At 46.4% G+C, this 17337-nt stretch overlaps 1 pseudogene; it reads right to left on the bottom strand.

The window, feature by feature from the left end:
• Positions 1-6998: 6998 nt before the first annotated feature.
• LOC132330217 (PHD finger protein 7-like) lies at positions 6999-9233 on the bottom strand (annotated as a pseudogene).
• Between the last annotated feature and the right edge of the window lie 8104 nt (positions 9234-17337).

Genomic DNA, 17337 nt, shown 5'->3' with positions numbered 1-17337 from the left:
AGCTCTTTGGCTCTCTTAAGTAATCAAGGTCCAGGGTGTGTGTCTGGAACCAGAGCTAGAGCAGACAGAGGGTTTTGATTGTTTGGTTTATTACAGTTCAATACCAGAAACAAGTACAAAATTACATGGATTATTTCAGGAGTGAAGACACATACAGGATGTCTCTTCCAAAACACCAAGCCTGTCACCAGCTAACCTGCACTTCAGTAATAATGAAAACCCTGTTGGCAGAAGTTTGTGAGTTAGGAGGTGGAGCTGGATACTCAAAGGGAATGTCAAAGCTCCTTTTTCTGTGCAAAGTGATAAAATGATAGGCTATCAGAAAGCTTTTGGCATGATGTGTCTGTTTTGGGGGCTTGCTGTATCATGGAAAGTGATTTTTGTGTCTTCTGGCAATCCTAAACTGGGATTTGGCCAGTTGTCATTGACATTGCCTGAACCTCTCAAATTTTGCTGCTTGTATAACTAATGTGCTTGTAAAACCTGCATGTGCTTTTGTTGTCTGGGATCTTAATTAGCCTTAGAAAATTTCTTCAGGGCTTTTATTCCCTAAAAAATGTAGACAACTAAAGTGCTCTTACCCGCTGAGTGCCAGAAATCAGTGCTCTGGGGTTTGTACTTGTTCCACTGATTGCTCCAGTGGAGGTAGCTCAGCCAAAGGCTGGTGTTGAGCAAATTTTAACTTGAAGGAGAAGAAATGGAAAATAATTTACAAATTAGTGCAATATACGCCTGGAATGTGCAGAGAAAATGTATGTTTCATGAAATGAATTTGGTTTTTGAATCGTAAGTGTAGGTGGTGAAAAATTGACAAGTGCAGTCTCAGAGAATTCCCTTTCTGAACCTTCCTAGTGTATTTTTTTTTTTTAAGTTTTCATTAGGTAGAGATGCAAGTGTGGAAATGGCATTACTTTTTTTCTGCTGCAATTGAAATTTATTTTGAAAATGGCACTTGAAACAACTCTGTATTGCCTATCCAGAGGGCTTAGTTTTCTTTAGCAAGAGCTGTACAGCAATAAAACTTTTTAAAGGCACAAATATGTATCTGCAAAATGTTGCTATAAGAATTTGGCTGAAAAGGCTTAATCTGTCTCCATCATATCACTTGCACATATTTTTGTGAAGTAGCTTGTGATGTTTCTTTAAATCAGGTATATGAAATGCTTTTCTAAATGAATAGTGACCCTGCCTTCAGTGCTGGGCAAACACACGGAGGTAATGCAAGCACCCCAGAGCCAAACCAGCATTCCTGAGGCACCCAGGGCAGCCCTTGGCTTCACTGGGAGCTTTGTTTGTGGAAATAATGCTCAGTTGTGCTGGCACCTGTGCACTTTGGCAAGGGAAAAGTGTGTGGGTTTTGGCATTAAATCATTAAATATATATACTGGCATAAAAAGAAAAAATTACACTGTTTGTGGATAAATGTAAACCAAGATTTAAGGGGACCATGTGAAACACAGAGGCAAGAGCCAAACAGTGAACAGGGCGAGATGGGAAAACATACAATGCAGGGTTTCCTTTTTTTTCCTCCTTCCTGTTGGCAGTCTTAGGAATCATGCTTATGACATTGTCCTTGACCTGGGTTCTTTTCAGCTGCAAAACCCATGAATTTGTGTCATCAGGCACTATTTTCTAAAGTTAAGTAATGTATTTTGGTAATTTTTAATAGGACCCAAGTGCCTGGTGGTCATGACCGGGTAAAGAGCTTCACATCTTGAACCTGTTAGAATTTTCCATGATGAAACAATCTCTGTTTTGTCTTTTAACAACAATGTTGGGAGGATGAGCTAATTAGAAAAGCAGGCCTTAGTTATTTCTTTGTTCTTTTTAATTTTTTGTTTTGTTTTGTCTGCAGCTGCTTCTTCCTCTTTTCCAACCTTCCAGCAGCAGGTGGAGCCAGAAGCTTTGCTTTAAACTTAGAGTTTACTGCTGGGTGGAGAGTTTTTGGAGTTTGGGAACTCCTGGGGGCTTGCTTTTGGGCTTTACTAAAACCAAGGTGTGACACAAGCTTCAGTCTCGGCTCTGGGTGCTCCCTCAGTGCATAACTTGTGCTGTGCACTCCTGTGGCTGATCTTGAGTGAAGGGGATTGTTAGAAGAGTTCCTGTACCTCCAGTGTGGCAAACACTCAGCAATTCTGACTGATAGAGATGTGGGGACAGCTGAGAGGGGAAAAAAAGAGGCTCTCCTCACTTCACTGAAGTAGAGAAATGAGAAGGGGGAGATTTGGGACAAAATTTTAAGTAGACCTTTAAACTTGTGAACTGCTTTCCCTAGACCTCCCTGTCATGTTTCCATCCTTAAGTAGTTGGAGTTGCTGTATTTTTGCAGTGAAAAGAGATGTTTTGCTGAATGTTCCCTCAGCAGGAAAAGCAAGAGAAAAAATATTACTGGATTAAAATCCCTTTGTAGTACCCTAGTGGGAAGCTCATGAAGCTCCTGTGTTGAGCATCACTTGTAAGGGGTCCTGAGGGTCACCAAATGCTTGAGAGTGGTAAGATTTCTTGGAATCATTAAAGTTGTAAAAGACTTCTAAAATCATCAAGTCCAGTCTTTCTGCTTTGCCTGTCAAACACGGGGAGTTATAGAAGTCAGATTGCTCACAGCTCAAGGAAGAGCAGCTGACTTAGGCACAGGTTGGAATGCTGCTTTGTTTTTAATTTCCAATTGAAGTTGTTGAGCTTTGGATTTCATCCTTGAGGCAGCCCAGCGTGGTGAATGTACTGTGGTGCAGATAAGAGGTGACCATCAGGAATCCTCTTCAGCTGTTGTTGCCCTCAAAGCTTTCTATCCCTCTGCTCAGGCTTGCTTGGAGAAATCTGAGCAGAGATGGTGCTGTCTGGAAAATCCCCAGGCTGTTATCGGCACTAGTCCAAACAAATAGAGGTAGAAAGCAACTCCTACTCGTTCCTGTATAAAATCCTAAGTAATCTGCTATGATTTTGGCTGCAGAGAAAGCCCCTCAAGAGTTGTGACCCTTGGCACAATGTGCAAACCAAACAAAGGCCTGGACCTTGGATGAACTCCCAGACCTTCTCCGGGTCTGACACATGGGAGACCTAATCCTCCAACTAATACAGTCATTTGGAGGAGCTGTGAACTGAGGAAGGGGAGTAATTATCCTCTAAACACTCAGTTCCCTGTCTACCATAGATATTTCCAGCAGACACTGAGGCTGCCCTGCCTCAGATGAGCTGTGCTAGAGCCTAGTTTTGTGTAAAGAATAAAACCATGGCTCAAATTGGCTGTCCTGGGAGGAGTGACAGTGGTGTATATTCCATCTGGCTCTTGTTGGCAAGATGGCCAGTGCCTGGTCAGTGAAGTATTTGGCAGTTAGGGCTGTGCCGAAGGAAATTGGGCTCACATGGATGTGGTGGGAATTTTCAAATAATTTTCCTTCAGAAGTCATCCTAAGACCATTGAGGGAGAAGATGCTCAGGAGTGCTTCTCTACATGCATTGGTGTTGGGACAAGAGCATGTATCTTCCAGTGTTCCTTAGTAGTTTTTAATCTTTTATCCTTAACAGTCAGAAATCATTAAATATGAATTACTTGGTCTTTCAAAAGCATTTCTGAATAATGTGTTAGTAGAACAGAAACACTAATTTCTACCCTGATGGAGGCAGGAAAGGTGATGAAACCACAAAGCCTATGAAAGCTTCAGTGATTATTTTTGCTCTATACCTTCTGCCACCAGTGCTGTGGCAGCTCCTGCCTTCTTTGAGGATAAAAACTCGCCTTTTTGAATGATGAGGGTGAGTCCCACAGGGACTGGCCAGCTTTGTCATCACAGGTGTCAGCAGCAGCAACCGTAGAGACTCAGGGGAAAAAAAATCCACACTTTTACATGTACTTCAGTTTAATACACAAACTTTGGTCAGGACTTAGATTTAGCAGAACATTCCTAGTTGCATTGCACTATAGATGAGTAACTGTACTTTGTGTGTGTGGGAAGCCTTGTTGGAGCAGGTGCTTTGAGAAGTATCCTTTATTTGGGGTTATGTCGTTTGCAGGGACAGGAAGCTGTTGTGGTTTGAATTTATTTTATTGATTCCTTGTCAAGTTTGTTCTGCCGTACCTCCATGTTCTTCTCCTCAATTTGGTTTACCCCTGGGTTTTACCCTCCCTCAAAGCTGTCCCTCTTGCCATTCCCCACCCCTTTTCCAGCTCTTGTCCCTGCCTAGCAAGGCAACCCAGCCCCTTTTGTTCCCGAACCTTCCCTGCCACTCTCACCTTGGGCCAATCCCTGTCTGCAACACCCCTTTGGAATTCCCCTACTCCTGGAGACCCCATTGGCCCATGTGAGCCATCCTCTCCACCCTCCTACCCCAATTGGCCCCAGACCCTCGATGGAATCCCCTCACTCCTCCCCTGAGGATTCCCTATTGGTTTGCTGTCTGTGTCCACCCCCTGGCTCGTAGCTCTATAAAATCTGTTGTACGAGGGAGCTGGGGAGTTTCTTTTCTTCCTACTCTCCTTTGCTGGATTGAAGGTTTTGTTGTGCGGCTTCAAGATGGAGAGCCTCCTCTTTTCTCTTGTGTCTGGTCCCTGTTGTGGCTTATGTCTGGTAGTGTTGAGCAAGTGGTTCTAAAGGTTGTGCCTCTGGTAAATCCCATACTGAGGCAGTTCCCCCCTGCTGGCACAGCCCAGGCTCTGGTGGGACGCATCAGGAAGCCACGGGAGGAGCACTTGTTTCTGCTTGGTTTTCAGATAAAAAAACCTTTAGAAGAGTGAGTTTTGGCTTCTCAGTTTGGTTTAAGGAACAGAACAGTGTTAACCAGTCAGTGCTCAGTTTTCCTGAGCAGTTTGTGTTTCTTTAGCTGCTCTGGTGAGGGAAGGCAGTGGTGAGCCAGTCCCAGGTCACTCCTGGGGGGCTGGTGCTTGAGGAGTGGCAGTGACCTGTAGGCAGTCACTTACTTCCATAGGACAGATGTCACTGCCCTGCTGCTGAGCCCAGCACCTTCCCCTTCTATGGAACAAGGATAAATCCACCTGCATTTATTCTGCCACCGCATTTAATGGACTAGAAGTTCTCGAGATACCAATGAAGGTCCTGTGGAGGGGCTTGACAGCTGGTTTGTAATTAAAGCTGAGTTAATAGGAGAAATAATTATTGGTGATTTTTCAGTGTATCTATAGGAAGGAAAAAGACCAGGCTGTCAGCATGGAAACAGATTAGAAAAGATAAGTGAAAGTTTTTGTAAGCTAGGCTACATGCATAAGTAGGTGTGTGTATGTGCCTATGTGCCTTGTTAAATTTCTGTAAAACTTTTGCCAATCATATTGATGCTAATTGTTTTGCACCAATGAATATAATAAATTATTATGATGTAGTTAATGATTAAAGATTACACTTTGTTAACAATATATAAGGGGGGGAACACACAAAACTAGAAAGATTTTTTTTTTTCAAACCCGTGTGTATGTCATGTCCAACCTAACAGTTACAGTGTCCCTTCCTCTGGGGGTGCCCTGTGCCTGGCATGACCGGACCCTGATTCCTCCTCTGGCCTCTAAGCATTGCCATCATGGAGTAGGCCCTGAGGAAGTGATGTCCCACGCACATAAGGGGTTTCAAACTTCTACATAGCAGAATATTGTAAGGGAAAAGTCAAAGAAGACAGGGAAAATTAGGGTTTTTGTGCCTTTGCATGAGGCTGGCTTTTTCTAGAGGAGGCTCTGTGTGTGCATGGACTAGAGTCATGTAACTGAGACATGTTGTATTGTCTGGACTGCAGTAAATGCCAGGAAGTTGCTGTACAAACACAGCCATGGCCTTACTGGTACAGTCCTTGATTTCTCGCTCTCATCTGTGGTAACAGTTCCTTTGCACCAAGGCTAAAGGCAGTGTGAGAACGGGACTGGCATTTGCATGCAGTGCAGTCCCAGCTGAAGAGCTCGGGTTTGAGCTCCCAGCTCTGAAGTTAATCTTGGAAAGCACAAAAATGAAAACGAGGTTAAAGCCAAGTGGAGTGGGTGTTCCTGCGCAGGGGTTGGTGCAGAGCAGACCATACCTACATCATTACAGACCTCAGGTGACAACAGAGTGCCATCTCCAAGCACAGCTGCTTCTTGCTAGTTAAGGAGCTGCTGGAATGAAACAGTTTTGGACAGGCCTTGCTCTTTGGGTCTCTGTGGAGATGAACTGGGGTCATGTAACAGGGCTGAGGACTGGTACCACTATTCATATTCACAGGTGTAAGGTACAGTTTGTCATGAGGCAACCTGAGTGTACTTCGTCCTTGGCAGGGAGGGCCCCTGGTGCTTTCAGGCTCCTCATGGGGAGTGGGAGGCCAGGGAATGCAGTGTGCTAAGAGGTGGATGGGGGTGTGAACATTGCTCAGGAGCCAGGCATTGCCCTGCAGGGCCACTGAAAGCAGCTTCTCAAGGCCAGCAAGGCCTGAACAGCATGGCCATGGTGCTGGGCGGCCGGGAAGAGCAGCTGCACACTGGAAATGTGCTGCCATCCCTGGGGACGTAGATCTGTGTTCATTACACTAAGAGAAGCTTGAAGGAAGTCTGAAGAAAATTACTGAAAAAGACATAAGGATTCTCTTAGTGTAAAAAACCTTTATTTCTTGTCTATCTCTTTCTACTTACCTATGTGTTTATGTATATATCTATCTCTATCTAAAAGTGTATCTGTTTATGTGTCTTTGATGGATAAGGGTGATGGGGGCTTTGGGCAGGCTGACAGTTTGTGCTGCTGTGTTTTTGTGGCCGGCTGTAGGGCTTTTTTGCCCGCTGTTGTTGCTGCCAGACGTGTCTCATGCGAATTGGCCCAGGCTGGGAGCGGTTGTCCGTCGTGGATCCGTGGAAGATCCATGGAGGCCTGTATGAACATTGTGGCTGTGCTGCTTGACTCTTGGCAGCCAAAGTGCCCTCAGACAGCCCCAGCACCGTCTGTCTGGAAGTGCTGGGGCCGCTTTCATCAGCACTCTGGGCTGGCCCAGTGTCAATCCTGCGGCGTTTTGCAGGTGGGCCATAGGATATCGCTGAGTCACTGTCTTGCTGTGGGCAGCCCCGTTTGCAGGCCCGCCGAGGGCAAGAGGAAGAGCTGCCGGAATTGGCAGGACACTTGCCCTGGGAGAGCTGTGATGCTGCCTGGCTGGAAGTGCTGGGTTTGCAGGTGTCAGCCCTGTGGGCAGGCCCATCCTGGATTCTGCAGCGTTCTGCAGGAGGGCTGTACGTTCTCTCTGGCTGTATTTCTTCCTCAGTGTTGCACTGCTTTAAGGCCTGCTGAGGGCTGGTGGAGCAGCTGCTCCTGAGGAGCACCGTGCTCTGGGACAGTGTCAGCAGTTCTGTGCTGGACGTTTTGGGCCCCACAAGCTCGGATTTGCCAGTGGAACCTGCAAAGAGGGGCAGCAGGAAGGTTGTCAGGACAGACCCCAGGGGGCAGGCAGGAGAGACTGCTGTGGTATCCAGCGCCCTCGTGGAGCCAAGCCGTGTGCTGAAGGCCCTGCTGCCAGACCCATCCTGGTCCCTGTGTGCATTGCATGGTGCCAAATGCTTTGGTGCCTACCAGTGTCCGCGGCAGCACAGGTGCTGCACTCCCAGGAGCAGGTGCTGTTCCCCAAAGAGGAGCAGAGTCGGTGGGTGCCCTCGGCAGCGCAGGAGCTGCACAGCTGCAGTTGCCAGGGTCTGGAGGAGCAAGGAGGTGATGAGAACAAAGTGTCAGAGCAGGGGAATGCCTGGCAGAGCTCTTCTGCATACATCTCTATCCCTAAGCCTGTGGGGAAACAGACCCCTTTCAGATGCCTGCATTGCTGCATTGGCAGCTTACCCATTTGCCTTTGTGTGCTCCCTGCCTCCTGGACAAAGGCACATTGCGGCATCACAGCGGCCGTGCCTCTGATCTGAGGGTCCGACCTCGTGGTCATTGTGCCATGATGGGGGTCTGCCAGAGAAGGAAGGGAGAGAGTTAAGCCCAGCTGAGTCCCCTCAGGCAGATTCTGGCAGTCACTGCTCCTTTGCCTGTCCCATATAGAGGTCCTTGGTGGAGCTGAGGGCAAGAGGTGCAGGCCAGAAAGTGGCCAGGCCTGGCGGGGCAGTCCCTAGGCTGGCACTGTGTTTGTGCCTGCTGCCTTGGGAGCTGGGAGGAGAAAACCCAACCTCTTAGAGAGTCGGATCCCCATGATGAGCATTTCCGTCATGAACGGCTCTTGGCTCAGGCAACACGGGCATCGGAAGCCAACGCCAGCATGCAAAGCCAGTCTCTGGATGCAGTGCCGGTGGAAGCGGGCGCCTTGGCACGCTGGGCACCCCATGGTTTTGTAGGAGATGTTGTCTTCCACAGTGTCCAGGCAGATGCTGCAGGTGTTGTCCTGGCTTGGACGTGGCTGCAGTACCTGCTTGGGGCGGTGCTCCCAGCAGAAGGACCTGTGAAGAAGATGATGGAGGAGATGGGCGAGGGAAGGGGGACTTGCAGAGTCCTTCAGCTGTGCTGGCATTGTGGGTTGTTGAGCTGTGAGGGAGCCCCAACCCCTTTGTGGGTTCTGCCCCTGTGTGTGACATGTTGCCGGTCGCCATGGGCTGGCAACCCCTTGCGTGCCCTCTGGGGTGGAAAGAGCTTGGAGATGAGCACAGTGGCTAGATGTGAGGGCGGGCAGCCCTTACCTGTAGGCCCCGAAGTACTGGGTGACACATTGGCCGTCTGGGGCACAGGGCAGGTGGAAGGTGCGGTCGCAGCCCGTCTCGCAGCAGGTGATGGTGGCCCCCATCTTGCAGCAGATGAAACAGCTCTGGAAAGAGCACAGTACCCCCTGAGAGTCAGGACTGGAGCTTTGTGGTCCTTTTGAATTTCCAGACAGGGAGAGGGATGTGGGCAGAGCCTACTTTGAGCCTCTGGAGCCTCCTGCACAGGAGCCTCCTTTGTGATCCAGGCCTGGGGCTTGTTTGCTGGGGAACAGGAGGAACTGGCCAAGCCTCTGCAGGTGCAAAGCTGCCTGCTCCTGCCAGGTCGTCCTCACCTTCTTGGCTGCTTCTCTGATGATGCGCCTGGTGTCCCCAACGAGGAAGTGTCCAGTGGCCTCCTGTGGGTAAAGCCCAGTGGCGAGGATCTGCAAGGCAGGGAAGGCCAGGAGGGTGTTAGGTGTGGAAGGCCGGGCCCTTGTGGGCAGAAAGCCTCGGAGGGAGCCCCGAGAGACTTCACCTGGCAGTAGGTGTGGACACAGAGCTTGAACTTCAGTCTCCTGTCCCCACAGATGTCGGTGTCCTGGGTCTGGTGGCACAGCATGCACGCTGCAGAGACAGAGCAAATGTCCCAGGCATGAGCATGTCCGTGGGGCTGGGCAAGTGTCCGTGCAGGATCAGGCCCAGGGCCCTGCTGGGTCTGTGTGGTGCTGGCCAAAGGGCAGAGCAGGTCAGGCATGGGTGCCCCAGCAAGTGCCCAGAGCTCAGCCTGGTTGGGGAGCTCCTTCCTTGGCCTGGCATTATTCTTGGCTCCTCACACACTACTCCAGAACCCCCTGTGGCATTGCCAGGGAACTGTGGGGAGGGAGGCTTCTGCTGCCACCTTTTTCCTTGGGGACAGTTTCTGGCCGTGCCCTCTTGGATCTGGAAGAGGTTGATGGCGAGTGGCCGGAGCGTCTCTTGCGCTGCTGTGCTGGCATTTCTCCTCCTGACACTTGTGCACCAAGCCTGAGTGAAGAGAGGGAAGCGTGTGAGCTGTGTCCGAGGCAGCAGAAGCCTCTGACTTACTCTGGTGCCTGAGCAGCCTCAGGCAAGCTCCTTCTCCACAGTCCTTTGCTGGACTGTGAGGGTGGTGTTGAGGTGCAGTTCCGTTTGATGGCTTAGTCCGGGGTGGTGATGTCACTGGGGCCACTGTGACATGGCCAGCACTGATGTGTGGTGATGGGTGATGGTGATGTCCTGCCCATCCCATGAGGTGATGTTGCAGTAGTGGCTTCTTTGGAGGGGATGGGATTAAATTCTGCTGGGACTGAATTTTGTCTTTGTGACAAAATGAATGTGGGTGACACAGTGCTGTGTGAGCCATGGCTGAGCAGTGAGTGGTGAGGCCTGTCGTGCTGCTGAGCCCCAGCAGCAGGGAGCAGGCTGGTGGCAGCAGCTGCTGGCAGGGGACACAGGTGGGACAGCAGATCCCTGGGATCCCAGGGAGAGCCCACACCTGACTGCAAGTCTGCTTGGCTGCACAGCTACCCCTTGGTGCTGCTGCTCTCAGAGTGGCAACTCCTATGGCAGCTGGTTGTGAGCCAGCGTGGCCTTTTCATCACCTGTAGGATTTGTTGTGATTTGTTTTGCTGATTAAAATATCTCATCCCACAAGTCTTTGTCCTGTCATCTCCTCTTCCAACTCTGATATTATAAGCAAGTTGCAGACCAGGATGTGTTCAATGTCCTATCAGCCTTCTCAGCTCCAATGACATGAAAACCTGCCCAGTCCTGGTATCTGCTCCTGCCCTGTCAGGCACTCAGCTCCCACCCACAGCAGTCCCACACTATGCTGTGTGTGTGGGGAATCCCATCTGGAAAGCTGACAGGTGGAAATGGATCTGGGGGTGGTGGTTGGCAGTAGCTGAGTGTGAGGTGGCGTGTGCCCATGTGGCCAAGCAGGCCATTGGCAGCTGTCCCTGTAGCAGCACTAGTGTGGGCAGCAGGAGCAGGGCAGTTTTCTGCCTTCTCTACTTGGGCTGCTGAGGCACCTTGAATTCCTGAGTTGGTTTTCAGCCCCTTAGAAAAAAGAAAGTTATTGAAGTACTCTTGCATGGTCAGAGAATGGAATGGAGCTGGGGTAGGATCTGGAGCAGACATTTGATGATGAGCAGCAGAGGGGGATATAGGGCTCAGCCTCAAAAAAAGGAGGCTTGGAGGGGATCTTGCTGTTGTGCAGTTGCTTGGAAGGAAGTTGGAGCCACTTGGGGGTTTGTGTCTTCTCTCAGGGAACAGGTTTGTGTATTTATGAAACAAACAGGAAATGTATGGGGTTAGTCCTGAGATGCTAAAATACAGCCCATACTTTTGAATAAATAAGAAGCAGATGAGAATTAGAAGCAATTCTCAGTGGTGGTCACTACCAAAGGTTATTTTGCTGGTAAGTGATCTTGTATTTATTAATATTAGTCAAGAACTTTGTTAAGGCACACCAAATTTGGAGACTTTTCAGATATGAAAAACCTCTGAAGAATTTTCATACTCTTGGAGGTCAACTCTAGCCCTCATTTTTGTGTACTTTGGCTTTCATGTGATTTTTATATTGGGGGACTGTATGTGTGGAGTTTGCTATCATTGTCCCAGCAGTCCCAGGAGACCTGAAGGCAGTGGCTTTGTTCCCTCTTTGGACAGCTGGGATGTGCTGGGGGAGCTGCATCTGTGTGTACCCATATCCTGGCCACAGCTTCTGTGAGAAAAGAGGTTTATCCACATGAAGGGATAATGCTATCATACACACCTGATGGGAGAGACACACACATAAACCCTCAGACAGCTTTTTGCCATTCCTCACCCCACTGCTCTTTCATGTGAAACTGGAAAAATCCAAATCTTGTCTTTCTTGCATGTTGGTTTTCTTAGTACCACTTAAGAACTTCAGTCCAACACTGAATATCCTTTAAATAAAATGTATGTCAACAATAAACAACCACAACTAGCTTACAGTCTGACACGTCATAGTAAAAGAATTAATATTACAATATACTAAACACCACCACAAATACTACTATAATTTCTGATATATTTTAACCAATTAATTAAAATCTTGGAACACTCATAAACACTTTCACAAAAATTTTAAAAATCACGCTGTATTTACAAAATAAATTCATAATTACTATTACAAATCATAAAAGAAAAATAACAATCATCCATCCCTTCATAATATAAAAAATCACCATGTAGAAAACAAACATTCTATCCCAATACTTGCATGGGAATGGGGATAAGCTTTCTTCCTTTGCTATATAGTCTCTTTTTTCCCTCAAATCTTGAATTCCTGACCTGTTTACTGCTGCTGACCTATTTACTGGTCTGCTGAAAGTGGGGGCTTTCCCATGCAGTGATGTGATTTATGTGCCACCTTGCAGTCATGCCTTTATAACTCCGGCAGTACACACCCAGATTTGGATGTGACCAGGTTTTTTCTTGCACAGATTAATAAAAATGTATTCTGAGTCTGTCTGACACAGTCTCGTGGCTGGAAAAAAAGAAATAGTGAAGGTTGAGGGGTTGTTGGCAGGAATTGTTTTAAAATCTGCATTTCACAGCGAGCTCATCATCAGCACAGGTGATGTAATGGACATGATTAAATAGTTTAGTCATAGGTAAAAGCAATGGGAACAGTGATCCTTCATGTTATATCCAATAACATCATTCCTCCCAATGATATTCTGTGCAATTCCCAGTGTTTTCCTTTAGGAAATACAGAGCATAAATAAAGCATTTTGCTGTGTAGTAAATGGCAACAGCAATTTTTTTAAGATGTAAGAAAGAATGTTTTTTGTAAGAAAATGTGTGGTGAATGTTGTGCTGTTCATTTGTATTTATTCTTTATCCAGGACAACTGAACTTTCCCAGGATGTTTTTCCTTTCCTGACTCTTTCTGTGCCTCATCCATTACATTCCCTAAACCTCATTTAAAAGAAAATTTTCATTCATTACAACTTCATCACCTTTAATTTCTAAAAGGTCTGTCTAATTATGCCCTTAAATACCTTGGCAGAGGCATTTCAGACATTCTTGAGGCTATCTGGGAATAGTTTGGGGTGTGTTTTGTGTCTGGGTAGCATTTAGGGTCTGCTTTTACAGATGAATTAATGGCAGGTTTTTGTCTGGGCACAGCAGGGATGGTGCAGTTCTGCTTGGGAGATCCCAAAATACCAAGTGAACATGGCTGGCCTTGAATTTCCTCCCTTCAGACCCAGCAGTGCCAGCTTTCTCAAGGGCAAAAGGAGCACATTTCTGTATATTTTCAATTCTGCTCTTCAGATTTATTAAGGACACAAGATGAAGGAATATCCCAGGCTTCTTTGTTACCTTAGGAAGTTGATCTGTTAGAGTCCACCTGCTGACATGACATGTTCTAGATGGTTTTCCTGAGCCTGGCAGAGGACATCAGAAGCAGTCCATTGCACTGACTCACATTCCATTGCCTGGCACTCTTCCCCAGGTCAGACTTCTCTTTTAAACAAAAGTTATTCCAAATATGAGTAGAATTGCTTGCCCTATGGAAAGTTTACCCTAACATAAAGCTTAAAGGCTTTGAAACAAACTTTTTCTTTGGTAGGAAAAATGTGCCCTTTATCCAGACTAACAAAACCCAGCAGATTTTTTTTTTTTTTCCTGAGCTAGAGGTGTTGGGATAGGATGGCAGGGAGGGGCTTATGGTTTCTTGGGTCTCTCTAGGAAAATCTGCTCTTTTCCCATTGTTTGCTCATCCCAGCTGGATTGTATCACCTTCAGTGGTTTGTATCACTTCCAGTGGTTTGCAAGAATTATTTATTTCTACTATTTGTAAGCCATTTTTCCTTCATGCAAATCTTCCCTCAAAATGACCTTTTCTCTTGCTTTATATACAGATTACTCAGCCCAGCATCCTCTCAGGCCTAGGATGCACTGTGACTGCACCCTCTGTTATCATTTCCCAGATCTCATGTGTCTTGGTTTCCTTTCCTGGGGGGAGCCTTATGATAAAAATTCATTATCTGGAGTAGGGGTTGTTATAAATGTTTTAAGAAATGACCAGATGAAGAGTGAAACTCAGTGCTCCCTGATGCTAACTCTTCCTGAATCTCACAGAATCCTTGAGTGGTTTGTGTGCTGCAGCTGCTGTGGCCAAAGTCTCTTTTCATCCTGCTTCCCAAAGAGACAGTCTGGGCTATCCCAGCAGCCCCAGTCCCAGGTAACCAGCTGTACCCCACCCTACCCTCAGCCAAACACACATAACTCAGTAATGGCACACATTTATAACATTCCTGCTCAATGCCTGGGCTTGCAGGTTCTGACTCAACACAGCAACTCCTTTCTCACCAGCTGCCTGGGAGAAGTTGCTATTTACAGACCTACAGGGCAAAAAAAAAAAAAAAAGGGGGGGGGGGGTTGATGTGCTCTTGTCAGCCTTGCCCTCTCTAAAGATGGACTGCAAGTGCTGCTGAGGCAGTGGTGAAGCAATCTGAAGATAATATGTCTATGATAAATTAATTGCAATTTCAAGTTTGTTGTTTTTCCTTTAGGAATCCCAAAGAAAGCAAGAGGCACTGTATATAACACAGGTGATATATTGCCAGGCAGGGAAACAGGGTTAACAAAGCTTGGAAGGACTCAAATCTGGGTGAAGGAAAACCTCTGCCATGGAGCAGAGGTGAGGGATACTGAGAGGATCATTAAAAAGTGATGATTTTTTCATTGCCTTTATTGTTGTCTCTGAGGACATGAGCTTCTCCCCAGGGGTTTTATGGAAACCATGCTGAGTTCTGTTTCTTAGAGAAGAGTTTTCAGTTAATTTTGAGATTTTTGTTAATGTACTAATGAGTGTGGTGAATTTGGTGTTGGTTAATTACTAGTGTATTTATTTGTGAGGTAGGATTAGGAGAAAGATAAAGTAGGTTTAAAACTTTAAAGGGTATAAAGAAAATTTTATTAACAGTAACTAAGAGTAATAAAATCTAGAATAAAACTTTTAGAACACTTTTTTTTAATAAATTTTTTCTTGCTGATAGTGTAAAGGAATAAAATTTTAGTTAGTTTACTACTTTTAGTAGTTATTTTTAGTTTACTTAGGGAGAGAAGTTCTTTTTGTTAATGTTACGGAGACTTCTCTATAAGAAAAAAACCAATTCTTTTGTTATTTCAATTAATAATAAATGCACTTTTACCCTCACCCCCAGTTTATCACCCATTCTGTGTGTTATCTGAGTGCTGGATGCTGTAGTGTCTTGGAGTCCAGTCTGTTTGGCTTCTTCTAAAGTCTGCCCAAAGTACCCAGACAACACCCCCACATGTCAGTGCCTGTGTGTGGGCAGAGCTGGGTGATGTCTCCCTGGGATCATCTCCTGCCTGAGGAGGAGGAGAGGCTTGTCACAGCAGGCTCCCTGCACATGGCCCTGTGAGGAGTCAGCTTTCCCTCCGAGCTCAGAGCCACAAATCCTGCTGGGCCTGGGAGCCAGCAGAAGCTCAGATACACGTGATTAAGGCACTCTTAATTCAGGGGTAGGTTCTCCCTCCCTATAACCTCACAGCAGAGGTGAATGTTGTAGTGATACTGCACATCCCATGGCTTCTGTCCTCCCTTGAAACACCTGACTGGTTGGGCACCTCACAAAGAAAAACCTTTTGTTTTCCAGTAGGTATTTTAAACCAGACTAGAAATTTAATTTATTACATTCATGAACTCTTGAATAGGATTCTTGAATAGGACTTTTGAATCCCACCCTGGGCCTAAGAGCAGTGTCCAAACCCTCCTGGAGCTCTGGCAGCCTTGGGGCCATGGCCATTTCCTGGGGAGCCTGTTCTGAAGTACAGGACACATTTTACAGTGCTGGAGGTCTGTTCAGAACCAGGATATGAAATTGGTATCCTCAGATAAGAAGCAGAAAACAGGAAGCCTTGTAAGGGGTGAAAATACCCCTGCAGTGAGGCTTTGCCCTCTGTGAGTAAAGAAGATGAATCCATTTCAGAGAGCTGGTGGTGCGTTTGATAAAAATCCTTACTGTCTCATTTTTCATTCCTGACCTCAACAAGCAGTTGGAACATGAAATGTTGCAGCCTCCCAGAAGCTGGAACTCCACAAGTTTTACATTTTCCTTTTGATGGTTCAGCTAATGGTGTCGAGTTGGATGTGAACAGCAGCCCAGGTTTTACGAGGGTGTGTCAGGTTAAGGGCAGTGGAGTTGCACTGTGCACCTGATGGTGAGGCAGGAGCAGGCATTTATAACAGGGACATTATCAGGAGCAGCAAAGTTGGCTGGAGAAACACATCCAAGCTTGCAAGTGCTGAGTTTTAGTACTGGAAACCATACATTTTACTGCTAAATTTTGTTTTAAGTTTTGTTTTAGTGAGGAAACAAAAGTGCACCCAATGACGACCCCGTCTAGTCCCAGGGTGACAAAATCCTAAAAGATTAGTCTCTTAAATTTTTCTAGGAATTTCTCTACAAATGTTCATGTCTTCCCTCTCAGTGTGCCCCTAAGAGGGTGGGGAGTGCTGCTACCCTTGAACAAATTGGTTGTTGGAGGCACAGAGGAGCTGAACTGTTTCTTGTCACACATAAAGTCTGCTCCAGAGCATGGAGACTTGGCTTTGATTTGCAAAGCCCAGCCCTCTGCACTAACCAGGGCACAATATTTCCTTGTTCTTCTGCCTTCTGAAAGGGCCACTGAGGGTTTGGCTAGGAGCCCTTTTTAGTAAATGGGGGCAAAAAGAGAAAAGAGAATGAACACTTTGGCTTATCAAGTGTTGTTTGCTGAAACTGAGCACTGGATTGTGACTCCCAGATCAGAGGTTGGCTCTGTTGTGTGTTTGTATGTTGTCTAACACAGTGGATAATTAGTCCCAGTTGGGATACTTTGGATGTACAAATTATGCAAATGTATTTACTACAAGTAATAAAAACACTTTAAAAAAATGGGCAAACTCTCTCCTGCTGTCTAAAACGGTTTTTCATTTGAGCCTCAGCATTGCCAGTTAAAATTCAAATAATTAATTCCATAGAGCAGCCTTTGCCTTCAGGTTCCCTAATCGTCTCCTCTGGGAAAGTAATAAAACACATTTTTCCAATTATTTCCATTACAGTTTTTCTAGATAAAAGAGGATTTATTCCCAGTCTTGATCTATCAGTTGTTGCTTGATCGGTTCAAAACTCACTCTCATTCTGCTCAGGGCTGGCACAGCTGTGTAATCAGTTGTGAACAGAATTGTTGCTCTTGGGTGATGAGGCTGGTTAAAAATGAGCAGTCAAGAAGAGACTTAGATGTTAAAAAATGCTTGGTTTGATCTTTGCTGCCAGTGACCTGATGATGGGATCAGTTTAGGCCAGTGACACAGGTTTTGAAAGCCCTTGTCCAAAGCCCCTTTCGAGCTCTCTTGGAGTCCCTCTGGGCACTGGAAGGGGTTGTGATGGTCCCTGGATCCTTTTCCAGGTGAACACTTCCCACTCTGCCCTTGTAGCAGAGATGCTTCATCCTTTGGAGCATCTTTGTGGCCTCCTCTGGTCTCTTTTACCAGGTCATTGTAATTAAAGAGAATTACCACATCATGAAAATTATTTCCTTAAGATTTCTAGGAAATATGCAGCCTGCTAAAAAGCAAGTGAGACTTTTTTTCTTTTTCTTTTTTCCTGTTTTTTTTTCTGACCCACAGCTGGAGCTGTATGTTTCCAGTTTGACTG

Source organism: Haemorhous mexicanus, chromosome 7, assembly GCF_027477595.1.
Source record: "Haemorhous mexicanus isolate bHaeMex1 chromosome 7, bHaeMex1.pri, whole genome shotgun sequence".
Lineage (NCBI taxonomy): Eukaryota > Metazoa > Chordata > Aves > Passeriformes > Fringillidae > Haemorhous > Haemorhous mexicanus.
Note: the sequence above shows the minus strand (reverse complement) of the source record. Positions and strands in the feature narration are given on the sequence as shown.